Here is a 15,152-nt window from a genome sequence, read left to right as displayed (position 1 = left end):
TTGGCTTGACAACAGCAGTTACACCTGGGTATGCAGCCTGCAGTGCAAAGGAAGCTCCAACCAGCACAGAAAGCTGCAGCCTATCTCCTCTGCAGAAGTCTCCTCCTCTCTATTTTGGCTTCTGTAGAAATAAAGTTTGAGGTCTTTATTCTCTTTTCAAGGTGCTCCCTATATGGACCTCAGGTATTAGAAAGGCTGCTTGAAGCTTTGTGCCAAAGACCATTGAAGCTTTCTGCAACACAATGAACCCGTGCTTTCAGAGGGCCCAGTTTCACACTGTGTGACTGTACTACACCAGGAGCTAAGGACCACCAAACTCATCATATACTGCTGCAAGTGTGAGGTATGTTCTCTTGCCTCTCATTTTTCTAAGTATAAAGCAATATTATATATAATGTTTAAAGACAGTTGGGGAACATACAACCAAAACAAGACCCTCCATTGCTGGGTTGGAGCAAAGAGGAGAGATAACACATACCAGATGGTGTTCAACACTTAATACACTACCTGAAAGTTAATCTGGTGATGAGTGCAGTGTTTAAAACTGATCATTGAGGAGAATATACTCAACTGGAATTCCAGTTACCTGAGATGATTTGTGCCTTTTCAGAATATATGAAATTAGGAAATGGCAGGATTAAGACATGTGCCCAAACATTCTTAACTCTACACTCCCTCTCCCCCTTCACCCCTTTGAAACTAGAGTTAATTACCAGAAATTTTCCGCACAGACAAGATTGGGTTGTAACACCCTGTCAACTGGTCCAGGCAAGGCATTTCTTCTAGCTCATGTGTTAAGAATTAAATTAAAGATATTTAATTAAGATCTTTAATTATCACCTTGTAAACAGACTCATAGATTCTAAGGTAATTCATGTATGACTCTTGGTCCCCATCAATTTTGGATGCCCAAAAATGTGATACTGTATTTTAAACAAACCAGCATGCAAAAAAGGAATCATGAAGTCAAGATCATGGTGGACATTGTGGTCATGTTCATTAGGGGTTGTTCTCTGGGTGGTTTGATAGATATGGTGATTCTTATGTAGGTTACTACTTAGTATTTGCTGTTTCAGGAATGGGGGATCTTTACACCATCTACATTAGTGGTTTAAGTGGGAATTCTGAGAACAGGGAATGGGTGGATCTTTGCTTGCTCTCTGTTGTGGTTTAGTCCTTCTCAGCTTCTGTTCTGAAGCAAGGTTTTTAGATGTGCCCTTCCAGGATTGCCATGTATGGTGAGATGATGGTATATCCTTTGGCAACTCTTACTCTAGTCTGGTCAGCCTGCCTTAATTTGCTTTTACTTTCTATCTGTATCGTGTCTTTACCTTAGGTCATTGGCTCTCTGGGACAGAGAATGGCTTTTATGTTCTATTTTTATGTAACGTCTAGCACAGACACATTTGGTATGTCAAGCTTGTGGTGGTGCTATATGTAATACCAATAACAAATAGTGCTGATATTCCTCTGGAGGGTTTATGGCTGTCTGTGCAAACATGATAGAGATGTGACATCTGCTTGCCTTCTCGTTCATGTGCTGCTCTGGGTGAATTGCTTACATGGTTTCTGCATTGTTCTTGCTCTTAGTAACAGTGAACAGGGGAGTCAACTTGGTACAAGAAGTGTGCAAAAAGCATCCCCATACAGGTGAAAAATGCCAGTGCTGACCTGTAAGAGTCAGAGGCCTGTATTTGCTTTTATTCACGCAGGTTAGATTGAGCATAGCACGGTTTCAATTTTTATATGTGTGTTTGTGGAATATATAATATGTGTGGAAACATTATTGCCTGTTTAGCTTTAGCTTTCTCCTTGCTTCCGCTTTTAAGTTTTCCTTCCACTTCCCCTTTTCTGTTCCACTTCATGTTTGAGTTTTATGCCTGTGGTTTTTTTCATATGTGTATTTCCCTTTTTTTCTTACCTTCTTTCCTCTTTCTTTCCTATTCTGGCTTTTCATTCTTTACCTTCTCCTTTATGTGTTTCTGTCTCCTTCTGCTCCGAGTTGTTTTACAATTTGTCTTTTGCTTACTTCCTCCTTTCTCTCATAGAGGCAAATCAACCGATGCGCCCCGTTAGCATCTCTGCAACCCCCTTGTGCGTTGGCTGTCGCCTCTGCCGCAGATTAGAGGAGCAGCCGCAACTGGGTCTCTCCTCCTCTTGCTTGAAAAAAGGAATAAGGAGGTCTGAGTTGCTCCCATTTCCCCTCGCTCTAGATGAGTATCAGTCTGTCATTTTTTTTTTTTTTTCTTCCCTTGTCAACTTCAGATTGCAGCTTGCACGGCTGAGATGTTTTTCAGATCTGGTTGTTAAATTGAAGTGATGAGTAAGAGTAGGGTTAGTGGCCACAGTGGTTTTCCCTTGTGTCACAGGCTCCTTAATGCTAAGAGAAGGCCAGGGCTCCCCTTCCTTGCTTGGCGATGGCAAGCTGCGTGGGTTTGTCAGCGCGGAGTTCCTGTCGTTAGCTCTCTGTTAACTTTAATGCTGCAAGCCCAGGGCTTTTCGGCCTGGTTTTGAACCCGTTTCCCCTCTCCTGAGGGGTTTGGCGCTGGTTTTGGAGGGCTGCGGCAGTCCCACGAATGCGAATGGGCTGAGCTCAGCCGTTGCAGCGTGTGGYGGGCCACGCTCGGCGTGCTTCTGCGGGAGCCGGCGTTCGGGCGCCGGGATCAGTTGAGCAGGCGGGTTTGCGTGCGTGTTAGTAACGGCTTCATTGATCTGAGCAATCCCAATAAGCCGTAGGAGAATGCTGCTTGGGGAAAGCAAATAGAAAAAGTATTGGCCTTGCTGTCCTGCAGCGCTAGGGCTAGGGGGAATTGTGAATGAAAGCAAGGCCAGATCCTGCACAATACTTTCCTTTTCCGTGAAAGCGGTGAGAGCTGTAAAGCTCAGTGTCTTTTAGGGCTTGACTCGTAGACTGTAAAGCTGAGTGTTTTGACTGCTTCTGATTATAGAAATAAGGAAACACTTTGATGTTGGCAATTTGAAGAACACGCTCAATATTGCTTCGTGGCAGACATCTTACTCTTGGCTGCCTCGGCCTCGTGGGCTGAGGACAGCAAGTGAGTTAGTTGGATGGCTTCATTTACGCAGCTGTTTTTTTCCAAGAAATCGCAGGACCCAGCGTGGCACTTTCCGTGCTGGGAAAGCAGGCTGTTTCCAGACCCCTGTTTGCAGGACTGGCGATTGTGTCCAGAGCGCTTGTTTGACAGGTGCCAATTCCAGAGGTGCCTCAGACCGTGGGCCTTGGAGGCCAGCTCAGTTGATCTCTCTAATGAGCCCAGTTTATGCAAGCATATCTGTGGAGGGGGCTTTCATTTGGATAGGAATTGCCTCTTGGAAGATGTAACGTGATCACAATTTTTCGGGGTATCGTCAAGGTGAATAAACAGAAATAGGACTTCAGACCTTCCCGTTCCTGTTGCTGATAATATGTGAGGCTTCTCATATGAAGTGTAAACATTCAGTGTCATGTTTCATTCAGGATGACTCTTCTTTTTTTTTTTTTTTTCAGTTTTTTTTAGTTTTGTTTTTATGTCTCTGCAACGCAGACTTCTTTCACAAGTGGTTGCTGCTCTCTGACCAGTGTCCTGGCATGCCCCCCCTGCACTTTGCAATCCTTGGGTGAGGGGGTATTTCAGGGCATGTTCATAACTTGATCTTTCTGACGACTCTTGCACACGAGGCTCAATTAGTGCCAATTGTTAGGGTAGTTTTCTATTTTCAAGACACTCGGGCCCGATCCTATTTCCCTTGTGCTCCCAAATGAGATTTTGCCCGATGTACTTTGGAGCAGGGATGAGCTGTTTATCTACTTGAACCTCAGCACCACCATCAATCCACTCCCCATGATACTAGGACTTGAACTCCCATAGTTCATAGCTACAGCACTCAGGATGGGACATGGGGCTGAATTACACCATTGCAACTGGGAGGTGCAGAGGACCCTGCCTTGAAAGGGATATGGTGCAGGTCATGTCTGAGATAGCCAGATCTGCCTAATGCAGAGTCATCATCAGCCGAAGTTGTTCCAGGTTAGCATTTCCTCCAGGTGCTGTTCCTACATTTTGGACTTCAATGCAACAGGCTTGCTGTATAGGGGCAGATGCTTGTCTTTTCCATGTCTTTCCTCGAGCAGTGGCCAAAGCCAGACGTTTTAGAAGAAAGTAGGTGAAAGTGGATGGCTAAAAAATAGCCAGATCATATGATAGTTTCTTGCAAAACCATTTCAAGCTCAGGTTGGTTTGGGTCCAAGTCATATCTGCCCACTGAAGGGATTGTTTATGGGTTGTAGGTGGCAGATTTCAGTTAGCTTAGAGCATCTAAAAAAAAAATCCTTTTTTTTTTTTCAGTATCTAAGTGTGTGGCCTTTGCTACTTGAGTGTCTCTTTTAGGCAGCTCAATAGTTTTTCTAAGTGGAATGTGTTTCTGCATTGAAGTTGAGAGATAAATATAGCTCTGAGCTGGTGAATTGAAAGAAGGCCATAGTATGTGCTATGTTGCCTTACCCAGTATTTTTTTCTTCTTTTTTTTTTGTGGTGATTTTGTTCTAACTTAAAATGGAAAGCCTACCAAAAGATGTTATTTTTCCCGTTAAAAGAAATTGCATGCCAGAATGCCATTCACTGACTTATGCTGCAACCAGTGAAGGATTAAACCCCTGCTCCTCTTTTCTAGCCTAGTACTGTGTGTTTGGAAGGCAAGCACATTTGCAGCTGAGCCAACTATAATAACAATAATTCAGGATCAGAAGCTCAGAGCACCCTGTGATTAGCAAAATAATTATTGCATAGTGTATAAATTGAGAGATGGTTTTTGACATAGGAACAGAAACGTATGTTGCAGCTGCTTTAAGAGGCAATCAGCTCATGTCACCCTGTTGACGTTTTCAATGCAGAGCTTTATGCTGGAACCACGCAGGGCAAAACATGCTTTTCAAATGATTGCTTTTGAGTTTTCCAGTAACTTCTGCTGACATAAGAGCAGCCAGAAAACTTTCAAACAAAAGTTTTACACAGTCTGCTCTTCTCCCCTTAGTAAATTTTTTAATTTGGATGAAGTTGTTGTGTATGTTCTCTCTGCTTGCCAGGAGGCCACACTTTGGCTACCTGTCGGCTCTAAGACTTAAAGCAGAGTAGGAAGTTGCCCAAATCTTTTCCTTTATGGGTGCTAGTTCAGATCTGGGTCGCTACGGTTGTGACAGAAGTCTCTTTTATTTGATGCCGCTTTGATATTTCTAAAGCAAGTCCATAGGCTTGTAGCTGATAGCTTGTGGCCTTAAAATCTAATCTGCCCTTCTGCATAACGGCGGACGAGGAATTTTACGCATAGTTTCCTGTGATGTTTCGTCAGCGGTGAGTGATAAAGTGGGCAGGGTTTCTCCCCGCGCGCTCCGAGGCTGTGTGCTCGTGCCCTGCCTTATCTCCCCGAACCTTTGGCACTGCAGCCCGGGGGCCCTTCCCGAGCCCTGACCCAGTTTCCCCGGGCTTTGTGACTTCGGTGGCCTTGCGCTCCGTGCCACCGACTGTTCCGGGTGCCGAAGCCCCGTCTCGGTGGCCGAAACGGCTTGAATCCAATTCCCTGCCGCTGGGGAGGGAAGCGGTAGCAGAGGGGCGGTTTTGCCTTTGAGCTGCATCTGCTTGCCGACTGCTGGGAAACAGCGCTGCATCCTGGTGCGGGTGCCGTCGCCACGTGGGCAGCACCAGCGCCTCCCAGGGAGGGCTTTGGGACAGCACTTGCCGCAGATGTGCCCCGACAGCCCTGGGCGCTGTGTTGGCACAGGCATGCCGGTGGCAGTGCAGCGAGCCCGTTTAGGGAACTGATCCGGCCAAAAAATAGCTGTCAAACGGGGGAAGTGGTCACAGCACGGAAACGATGTGGGAAAATACAGCAGAGGCGGCGAGAGGCTCGGTCTGCTCTTTGCCCGCTGCTTGGAGCCAAAGTGGTTAAATGCTCCTGTATTGGTGAGGCCTGAGGGGGGTTTTGGTGCTGAATCTGAGGGATTTGCAACACCCCGTTTATCTGTATGCTCAGTGCTTGGAAAACTTTTCCTAGGGCGTAGTGTGCTGGGTGACTGATTTAAGCTAAAATTAATACAGGATACTCCTGAGGGACTCTATCAGTTTAACTGAAGTCTAGTTCTCACGTGTAGATCTCTTCAAAACTGCCTTATGTATTTGTGTAAGGCCTGTATCAATAAGGCTGCAATTCCCCCCATAATATCTGCTACTGTAATAAACAAATATGTTAATTTAATTAAAAAATGCTTTAAATAGGCTTGTTTTATTCGGGGCAAGCAGATGGCATATGTCCTTTGGTCTCTTCCAATCTTGTTTCCTGTGATTTGGTGTTTTTCTTTCCTATATATCTGTTGCTGAAAGTGATGAGGAGGGTGTGTGCGTTTCTACGTGCATGTCTGTAGGGCTGTGTGTTTATGCATATATGTGCATGTATGTACACCCACTCATGCACACACCTGCTCTTTTTATATAATACAAAAAATATGTATTTTTTTCCCCCTGAATCAAATACAACCATTAATCCCTGTCTGCAACCAAACAAGCCATTGAGTTAATACCACCACATAAAGTTCAGGAAAGACCAGTGAGCGTGTTTCTAATAAGAGGATATTCTGGTCCTCTTGATAATCAACCCCCCATTGTAAAGTCATTTTGAGTCACAGGTTTAAATCTTTGTTCCAGTGGAAAAGATTTTTATGGGCAGTCCAAACAAGCATTAAATCCTGTTTTTTAACAGAGTTGCTTAAAATAGTACCGATTCTGAATCGGAAGAGTGACTCCAGGGGAAAAGAGAAAAGTTGAAACAATACAAATCATAGTTTGGTGGCACAAACCTTTTGTCCTACCCCAAACCCTGATAGAAATTTGGCAGAGGCAGAAGGCTGGATTTCCTCACTGTGAGACACTGCATGCTTTAGATTTCTCTGTGGAATTAGATTTGGATCTTCTATGCTGGTAGTTACCTTCCTTTTTTTTAAAAGAATTACTGTAAATTCATTTAGAAGACCACTGCAAACTATGCCAGTTTTACACAGCCTGATTCCCCCGCCTGCCTTCCTCCTCTTTTGTTTGTAGGGAAAACTCTTTCTGGAAAATATGCTGGTATTTTGGAAATGTGGGTCGTGTGTGGGTTTTGACCTCTTTTCCTCTCTCTGCTCTGTTGCTGCTGAGGCAAGCCGGGCTTTCCAAACCGGACCCCGGCTCTGCCCCCGGTCCTGCATGTCTTGCCGTTTGCATTCATTCCTGGTTGCTTGGCGCGCCGCTGCTGCGACCAGTCCTGGCAATTGTGACTCCGTCATGACAGGGAATTATGACAAAATGGCCCACGCCATCAAAATCACATCAAAATGGCCCTGCAGTTTGCAGGCAGACGAGCTGGTGGCTGGCTGAAGCGGGTCGATGCCGGGCTGAGGTGAGCTGAGCAACCTTCCCGCTTTCCCCAGGGAGCAGGGGTAACAGCACCCCTGCTCCCTGCCTCTAATGCAGGGACTTTTGCAGGCAGCATCACAGCAATATGAGGCTTAAAGCGCTTTAAGCTCATTTTGCGATGTGCTGCTGACAAATCCAGTCTGTGGAAGGCTGCCTGCATCGTTTCCTCCTTTTCCTTCCCTTCCAAATACTCCTTAGTGCTCACGTAGCTATCCCTTGTAAGTAATGGGTTCAGGTGGGCTTCTTGAGCCCACCTGAAGAGCCCCAGTACCATTTACGAGCGATACCTCTTGTGCCTGCTGTGCTACGGGCAGCGAGTACGCTGTGTCCTGTTAGTCCCCCGTCTTTCGTTGCTGTACCCTTGCTTGTCCTTAGCATGGTGCCTTCCTGCAGCATGCATTGCTTGCTAGTGCAGCTGGCACATCCCGAGCCTTTGATGTGCCGTCTCCGGAAACTTTCAGTACAACTGCCCTGCACTTAATATCATACCTCCGCTTGTTCTTTTGCACACTCTGCGTGGGAGGAGTGACCTGTAGTCTCGGTCTGAGCGCTGCCGTCACTCCTCCCCTGTCCCAGCTGTCCAGCTAGGAGTCCTTTCTCATTCAGGACTGGCAGCAGTGGTATGAACTGCTTTTACACCTTACACAGTGTGAGCACACTCTGATTTCCACTTCTTTATCTCGGGCACGCACCTAGCTCTCGTGATTGTAATATCGAAGCATCTCTGCAAAATTAAAAGGTGACAGTGATCTTAGTCTTTTCCTTAAAACGGTCCCCGAGCAGGGGAGAAGAGTGATGTTAGCATATGGAGCTGACATATTTATTATTGATGATACCTTTAAATGATTAAACAATTTTTCCTTGCATTATTTAGGGGGATTATGATATTCATCATTAATGGAAAGATGTCTGTCTAGAGAAATGTGTGATTCATACTCATAAATACCTTCTCTCTTCCTTTCATTATTTCCTGTCTGTCTTCTCCCAGCTCTTGCTTCTCCTTTTGGAGTCAGTATTCATCCTTCTGTAAATACCTGCTGCTGCCTTCCCCATTTCCCCTGTCCTGTGGGCTGTAAAAGGGGAGACAGTTTTTTTCTGGGCAGATAACTAACTAACTAACTAAGGGACATGGTAATCCAGGTAAAGAAATAAGTTTTAGAAAGACCTAGAAACAGTTGAGAGCCCTTTCTAGCAAATGTTATTCAGATTAATGTTTTTATTATACAGTCAGTGATACCAGAAGCATTAACAAACCTGGCATTAGGTGTGAATGTGTCCCCATGATGTGCTACGGTATTGCAGTTGGTTTGTATTGCAAAGTAAGACAATATTAACTGATACTACAGTTATGAGAGGCTAGACTTCCCAAGGTGGCATGGGTCGGGCTCAGTATGTTGTGGTGATTGTCTGTCGGTGACCTAACATGGTTTAGATATACGGTATGGTTGAGGTCATATGAAAATCTTGCTGATGTAATCCTCAGGTTCCTAAACATCCCTGAAAATACTTGACTTTAGCATAAGCAGTTCTTATCCTCACCTACTTGGCTATTGCTCGTCTGTCAGAAGAGGAGAATTGACTGCCCGGCTCTTGGAATTTTTTGGCTTTTCCTTGTGGAAATGAAAAGGACAGTCCCTCTGCACCAGCTAGTTTTACTGGATCTTTAATTAAACCAATTGATATATATTTTTTTCCATGCAGCAGAAACAGGGTTTCCAGGATGCAGTTCAAAGATGAAATGTGTCTATTTGCTCACCTACGGCAGTACATGACATCATAATATATTTATGGGACTTGGGTTGATCTCCAGAGCCTTCATGTTTCATGTGTACTAAAAAGCAGCACCTTTTAATTAATGGAAATTAGAGCAAAGCTCATTGATGCTTCATGCTTTAAATGTCTTTAAATAGATTCTAGTAGATCATAGTAAATTTAGAGCTTGAAGTTAGTTCTCTTAAATCATTTATCTGAAAGCTATTTTTAAATAAAAGTATTTAAATGAAAACTTAATTGTTGACATTGATTAATTTTAGTCAAAACTGTAAATGGGCAGGGTTTTTTTTGAAGTTAGATAACAAGAACAGAGGAACAAAATCTCTCACTAAGATGCAGACTTACTTCACTGGCTTTTGTAGTGTTTCAGGGGAAGGATGCTTCTCCGTAGCCTGCAGTGGAAGGTCTCTCTTTTTCATTGCCATCTTGCGTACCAACAGCTCAATGTCTTACCCTGGGGGATGTGAGGGGGGCAGGAGGAGTGTGAGGTGTCTCCATGCTAGGTAGGGTGATAGGAACCTGCACTTCAAAGGAGTCTGTTGAAAGGATGAAAACGGCGTTTGAAATCACTGGCTCTCTCTAGAGCATGCAGAACAGAAATGACCAGTAAGTCAAAAAAAAAATTAATTTAGGTGAGACTCCTCCACTTCATTCTCTTTTCTGCCCCGCCTTCCTTTACATATGCTTGTTTCTGACTTTTCAGACTCAAAATCCCTCCTGTAGGAGCCTGGAAAAGGCTTAATGCTTTTGTAGCTTTTTTCTGTGCGGCTCTACCAGGGGAAACAATTTATTTGTTACTTTCCTCTTCCCCTTATTGTATTCATGCCCTGCTTGCCCAGCCTCTTGTGCTGGAGAAGATTTGGTGTGTTTTTTACCTGGCATCTCAAGCTTGCTTGCCTGTCCTTTACGTGGTCTGTCGGGGAACAGTGGGGTAGCAAGAGGAGGAACCCTGCAGATGCATTTGAGCGGGGGAACACTGGTTTTCTGAGCAGACTCCAAGGAAGGTACTGCAGGTCTTACTGTGAGCTGTCTTTTGCAGCCCTTTGGGCAAGCTGTTAAGCTCTAGTGCTCTTGGTTATGCAGGGCACTATGATATCAGGGGAAAAGAGGCCACATTTGCTGGCTTTTGCTGCCAATCAGTTCATGGACAAGAACATAAGGATTTATTGTTTTTTTTTTCTTTTTTATTCTACCTAATCTTTCTACAGAGGCTCTGTTTAATGTCTTAGCCGTGTTTGAAATGTGGAATTTATCTGCTGCTATTATTATCCAAATGCAGAGAGGCTGCTCGCCTTTTTGTTCTGTTAAATCCAGCGGGGATCGCTTTTTGTTCTGTTTGTGCAGCACCTAGCGTGGTTGGGTCCGGAATGGGGGCTCCTCATGCAACGTAACACACAAAATCCTATTTCTCCCTTTCTGCTCTCCAGCAACCTATCCTGCAGCTACAATTCCTTTTCCGGTAAAAATTGCAAGTGGCATGGCAGGCTGAGCGTGACGCTTCTGAAAGTCTCATTCCCTGTGGTGAAGTTTCTTTCAGCATCACAGATGCACAGGAAGGGTTAGAGCATGAGGAGTCAGAACATGGTCTCTCTAGGTAGAAAGCACATGTGAGCCCCCTCTCCTGCTTCTGGACTCCTTCCCAGCTAATTTGAGCTCGTCGTAGGGGCGAAACTGTGTCCCTTCCCAAGGGATGAAGAAATTTCACCCGTGGAAGTGATACAGTCTCGCAGAAGTCTGCTGGATGAAGACCAGCCTACCAAGAAAGTGCTTTCCACAGCTGTGTCTGAGCAAGACGGCGAAGGATGTGTTTGACTTAAACACCTTGCTGAACTGGGGCAGTGCTCAGCGCGGCGAGGGTTGCGCTCCTGGGCTGGCTGAGCATGCCGTGTGCTAAGGGACATAATTAGCTTTCCAGGGAGGGGACGGAAGCAAAGAAACCACCGTTTCTTGCGGGATATCTCGAAAATGTGCTGGAGAAATGAATGCAGTAATGGGGCAGCTGTGGGGCAAGGTGCGGGACCCTGCGACCAGGGTGCCCCACCGTGTGGACAGCCCGTGGAGGTGCTTCTGGTCATCCCCTGTTGGCTTTTAGCCGCTGGTTAGGTATTGTTTGACCCTGCGGTGTCCTTCCTGTCGCAGGGGCTGATGTTGCTGCATGTGCGAGCGGGGGCAGCGTCACGAGAAACCGCTGTGGGCGTCTCTGACGCCTGACCCCGGGGGCCGGGGGGAAGAGTGAAAAGGGTGATTGTGTCCTTTGTATTGACGTGGTGAGTCGCTTCTGCTCGGATTTGACATTTCTTGTCCCTGACAGATGATCGCCGCTTCCTCCGAAGCTGCGCCCCCGTCCCGGCGTCATCTTTGGTTGACTCCTCGCCTCCCACCAAAGGGTTTGCAGCCAGCCGTCCCGCTCGCCGTTAATAGCCCCGACTTATTTCGCGTTCAACGCCATCCTGCTTGCCGGAGGGCCGGGACTTGGCACGTTTACGCTGGAGTTGGGACGGGCTGGTCCCGCGGGTCCCGTGGGGTGCTGACGAGCTCGGGGGTGATGAGCGCCTGCCAGGCACGTGCCCGGATCCCGCGCGGCGTTCTCCCCGTCGGGGCCTGGGTACCTGCGTGGGGGGAGGAGGGGTCTGAACGGATAACTTGCGACTCCAGGGAATGAAGCAGTGGGAAGGGGAAAAACCTTTCTGTTTTTGGCCGGAACCTGACACGACGGGGCCGCTCCGAATCGGTGCCACGACTCCGAGCTCCGAATGAATCACAGGAAAAAAAAGTCTGAGTCATAATCCCTAATGCTACCAAGCGGATTTGTTCTTTTTTTTTTGTTCTCGTGTGCTGACTAATGTGCAGGGAAGCAGCAAGAGCCCTTTCTCTGCTGTTTCATCAATGAAAAATGCAGCGCTGTCTCTCCTCGCCACCGCAGCGGAGCGGAGCGAGGAGCTGGGGCCGGGCTCCCCCCGCCCCTGTGCGTGCCGCGGCGGTGAGCATCGCCCGAGCCCGGCCAGCCGCTCCGCTTGGCGGTGCTCCCCCTCTTCCAGCAGGTGCTCAAAAGCCCGAGYGGCAGCGGGAGCGGGAGCCGCAGCGGGAGCGGGAGCCGCAGCGGTGCTTTGCCCGCAGGGCCACGCAGAGGGGGGATGYGCCTGGAGGCAGCCAAACGGCAGCCAAGCGTTTGCGCTCCTTCGGCCTCGGTGTCGCTGGGCAGCCAGAGGGGTGCCTGCACATACTTGTGTTTTGCAATTGCCACCTGTTCCTCTGAGCTTCTCAGAATGGTTTACAAAGGAGGCTTAGGATAATGACGCCTACCCAGCACTGAAAGCTCAGCGGTGTAAACTGCAATTGAAGTAAAGTGGCTATCGTTCCCTCGAGATCAGTTCCTACAGCTACCTTGGTCTTGCGGCCCCAAATAATTTTAGAAATGTGTATTCTTAAAGGGCAACTGATTTTTGCCATTTCCTTCTCTCACCTGATTCTAGCTGTCTTTTCAGATTCAGATTGAGCGGTGATTCCTACCCTGAGAAATCCCCCGTTAAATTAGTTTTGATTAGAACTTCCTCCCCCAAAGATGTACAAAATCAGTGCCGAAAAAAAAAAAAAAAAAAAAAAAAAAGCGCATGACTGTAGACCTTTGCTTCAATTTAAATAGGGTCAGAGATAGACTACTGAGCCGAGTCCCTGTGACCGGTGCTGTGCCCAGAGGCTGCAGGGCGAGATGCAGCAGACGGTCCCAAAAATCTTGCTGAGAGCCTCGTCCGTGGTAGCAGGGGGTTAAACTGCGCCGCGGTGTGTGGCAAAGCAGATCTGCTCAGAAAGGGCAGCTTTTCCCTTTGGAGCCAAGTTTTGACTGTCTTGTTATTTTAGCTGATTAGATTAATTTCCTGGATGATGTAACCAAGTGACATTAATTATGTTATATTACCAATAAGAGCTGCTGTTTTAGGCTCTGTATGTGTTTAAAAATATTTTAGAGTACTTCTTTTGCTTAAAGGTTACTGTACAGAATTGGAAACTTTTATCACACTGATGCACACTCATACTTGTGCACATGCACACAGACGAGAGGAGCTAGATTTCAGTGGGCAAAGTGTTACACTGGGGGATTGGGCTGTTCTTTTTGCCTCATAGTGTTCTTAATTTTTCCTTACGGGTTTTTGTGATAGAATTAATATTCTCCCCATCGAAAAGCTGGTAGGATCTGGGTCCAGGAGTGGAAGCTAGGGATTCCTGATGTTTGGTCCGAGTTTTACTGCTCCTTGTGTTTCCTACACTTAAAACCGGTCTGATAGAGCAACTATCGACACTATGAAGCTTATAGTTTTTTTTTCTTTTCTTTTTCCTTTTGTCAGGTTATTTTTCAGCCAGATCAGTTCCCCGGTCCAGTTTGCTGTCTATCTATAGGAAAAGAGGAGGCAGCATTTCTGGGGGAAAGTTTGTTGTGAAGCAACATCTGTGGTAAGCTAATAAGCGTAAATGCTGGCAAGCGGAGTTTGTCTACCTCTGATCTGGGCGATAGAGCTTTCACCTAGGGCTCTGCGGTCTGAAGTACCCAGCAGGTGAGGTTACCCCGCTCCTCTGCCGCTGCGTTTGGCTCTTCTGCTGGTGTAGCCGAAACCGGTTCCCAGAACGAAATGAGCTTCTTCAGCAAAAAAGCTCTTTCTCTGTTTCCTTCCTCTCTCCCTCCCCAGCCTCCATAGAGCTATTTCTGAATCAATTGCATTTTCTCAGCATAAATACACCGGTTGGGGCTGTGCATGTATTTCTGATGTTCTCCCCCGCCCCCATAATTTTACAGGCTGCTGGCAAATCTTAAGCATAGATCAAGCCAAGGCAAATGTGAGATGTCTTAGTTTCTTGTCTGTGGAACAGAGCTAATATGCCTTTGCATGTGAGGATAGGGAATTTGCAAGTCCTGGATATGGATTTTTTTTCCTCTGTGCATGAGATTTAAGGGGGAAAGTAAGTCTTTGGATAGTGAAGTTATTTTTTAAGATTATTTTTTAAGATACTAAAGCACTTGTCTACATGAAAAATCTTTGCTAATTTGATTTTTTTTTTTTTTTTTTTTAAAGCCACATTACCTATACCAATGCAGGTCTTGGTGTAAATGCTCTTGCTTTGTTTTGCTGACCTGGACTGAGGACAGACCTTTTCTGAGTCAACTAGAGCACCTTTAAAATATGATTACTGCCTAATCCACTGAAGAAAAAATCAGGCAGGTTATCTCAGCCTGTTTAGACTGTTTAGGTCAACCTTGCTTGCTGAAGCGGATTAGGGAATTCATATTTGAAGTGATCTGACCTATGAGGAGAGTAACCTCTAGCATTTGAGTGGTCAGGGACAGTGGTAATATGTTAAATCCATCCAGTGGTATCTCAGTTTGAGCCTGGCCAAAGATCTGAAATGAGAAGCAGATTCCCTCTGCAAGGGTCTTTTTTTTTCTTTTTTTTTCTTCTTTTTTTTTCCCCCTATACCTGTTACAGTAAATTTAGATGAAATGTAGGTACTAATTTATTTCATGCACTCTTGGCATGTACGAAAGGCTAAATACTAGTGAATTAAAGGAGGTGAAACTATTCCAGCAGCTTTACTGGAGAAATACATTATTACTGTGAGGCTTTGATAGAATGAGGGCAAACTCTTATTAGATGCCTGCGGTTTCTGTTCTCCTTGTATTTGCATAATTCTTAACACTTTCATAGCACTCCTCACTTTCAAATGTTTGTCCAAACGTTAAGTAATCCCCAGCAACTTGGGGCTATAGATGGCTACAGTTTCCTGTCTTGATGGGTGGGGAGGCTTTCGGCAGAGATGGACTAGATGAGATTTTGCTGATGGTAGAGCCCTTCCAAGGGATTATTCATTTTGCCGTTCACCGCTGTGACTGAGACCCAGCTGTCAGTGCCTGGGACAACCTGCCCTGGCTCTGCGTGTTGCACAGCA

The 15,152-nt window shown here is 46.0% G+C and overlaps 1 long non-coding RNA gene across 1 annotated transcript in view; it reads left to right on the top strand.

Annotated features, from left to right (window-relative positions):
• The first annotated feature begins 211 nt into the window (after positions 1–211).
• Positions 212–15,152, top strand: part of LOC112971858 — a 37,359-nt gene continuing 22,418 nt past the window's right edge. The window contains exon 1 of the long non-coding RNA XR_003255482.1: positions 212–343. This is a non-coding gene — a long non-coding RNA (uncharacterized LOC112971858). The remainder of the gene's footprint in view (positions 344–15,152) is intronic.

Source organism: Apteryx rowi, unplaced genomic scaffold (genome assembly GCF_003343035.1).
Source record: "Apteryx rowi isolate R43461 unplaced genomic scaffold, aptRow1 scaffold_112, whole genome shotgun sequence".
Taxonomy (NCBI): domain Eukaryota; kingdom Metazoa; phylum Chordata; class Aves; order Apterygiformes; family Apterygidae; genus Apteryx; species Apteryx rowi.
Note: the sequence above shows the minus strand (reverse complement) of the source record. Positions and strands in the feature narration are given on the sequence as shown.